Source organism: Choristoneura fumiferana, chromosome 19 (assembly GCF_025370935.1).
Source record: "Choristoneura fumiferana chromosome 19, NRCan_CFum_1, whole genome shotgun sequence".
Classification (NCBI taxonomy): domain Eukaryota; kingdom Metazoa; phylum Arthropoda; class Insecta; order Lepidoptera; family Tortricidae; genus Choristoneura; species Choristoneura fumiferana.
This window is the reverse complement of record NC_133490.1, coordinates 8,232,239-8,234,300: the sequence shown is the minus strand read 5'-3', so window position 1 is coordinate 8,234,300 and position 2,062 is coordinate 8,232,239.

Genomic DNA, 2,062 nt, shown 5'->3' with positions numbered 1-2,062 from the left:
AGAGAATGCTTGTGCCTGAATGAGAGGAGGCTTGTGCCCAGCAGTGGGACGTATGTAGGCTGGGATGGGATGGTCAGATCTAATTGTTTACGCGAGAAAAGCCGCAGTCGAACGCCAGTAATGAACGGAAACTTCTAAGTCTAAATATGGTTCATGATCTAACAAATTTTCTCTCTAACCTTCAGAAGCGTTCAGATTGATAACACCTAAGAGTACATGACTACATTATCAAGCGACCCTCGACCTCTGCTGTAATCGAGTAGGCACCTTTAATTTAACAAGACCACAAGTAACTATATTAATTGGACCAACAAACATAAATCAACGATTAAATTGTGAAGCTAATCAGAATCAGAATAAATATTTTATTCATCATCATCATCATCATCATCCCAGCCTATATACGTCCCACTGCTGGGCACAGGCCTCCTCTCAGAGCAAGAGGGCTTGGGCCATAGTTCCCACGCGGGCCCAGTGCGGATTGGGAACTTCACACGCACCATTGAATTGCTTCGCAGGTTTGTGCAGGTTTCCTTACGATGTTTTCCTTCACCGCAAAGCTCGTGGTAAATTTCAAATGTAATTCCGCACATGAATTTCGAAAAACTCAGAGGTGCGAGCCGGGGTTTGAACCCACGACCCTCTTTTTGAGAGGCGATAGGTCAAACCACTAGGCCACCACGGCTTAATATTTTATTAGTACTAGTGAAATAATTGAATCTACCGCTATTAACAAAAAGTAATTTTAAATATGATAGTTATAATGAAATGTTTGAATTAAAAGGATAATCTTCATTTTGAACATGAAACTGCCGTGAGACTCACTCATATTAAATGATATTGTAACGGAAAACTCACGTCTTAAACCGAGTTTAGCTCGACATGTTTCGGGCTATTTCGTAGCCCTTCTTCTCAGGAGCACGCGACTCGGCGGTTGCCGCAACACGTGCACTACGCGCCACCGCTCTGCTCGACGAAACTAACACCGGCGCACAACTACCCGCATTTTATCGACATTTTTATTGTCACTGTCTAATGTAGGGTAGCACACAACACTAACAACATCGCTCCGTAAAGGCACGTTCACACCAACCGATGACGCAGCACGAGTATTTAATACTGTTTTCCAACTGGGGGGTACCAACCAACCGCAATCCTGGTTAAAATTCTAAACCTAAACTCAAACTTTACTTTTTTTGCAGGTGGTAGGACCTTGTGCAAGGTCCGCCCGGATTGCTACCACCATCTTGCTCGCTAATCCTGCCGTGAAATAGCAGTGCTTGCATTGTTGTGTTTCGGCGTGGAGAGTAAGACAGCCGGTGAAATTACTGGCACTTGAGGTATCCCATCTTAGGCCTCTAGGTTGGCAACGCATCTGCAATCCCCCTGGTGTTGCAGGTGTCTATGGGCGGTGGTAATCTCTTACCATCAGGTGACCCACTTGCTCGTTTGCCATCCAGTCGAATAAAAAAAAAAAAAAAACTAATCTCGGTTTAAGACGTGAGTTATCAGTTACAATATCATTTAATACAATTTCAAATTTCAAATTTCAAATGATTTATTCAGTAAATAGGCCGCAATGGGCACTTTTACACGTCATTTTTTTAAACTACCAGCGCTTTCGGAAAGACCATCATTGCCAAGAAGAATGCGCCTTGTTGCGCAAATGAAATATAATAATTAAAATAGAGCATCCGTCGTAAGCTTGACCTTCATGGATTTGTGTTGGCAACCCCAACACTAAGGTACCTACAGCACTATCTCGATTGTCGATTCTTTGTTAGAATTACTTAAGATTTTTCCCTATCCTTCTCTGTGCACCTGTGCGACGCAATACACGTTTTTACCTAGTGAGAATTCAATTTTATTTATTAAATCCCCAGCACGCCTAAAGCTAGCCCTATCACCTAAATACAGTACCTGCTCACAACAATGTATTAACCAGATACAAATTGCAAACCTGGATCCACGTAATATCAGCGTCGAGCCACCTTTAGTGACCCGATAAGTGCTGAGTGGACTCCTTTTTTGCATTAATATTTTACTTTTAATTTATTATTTT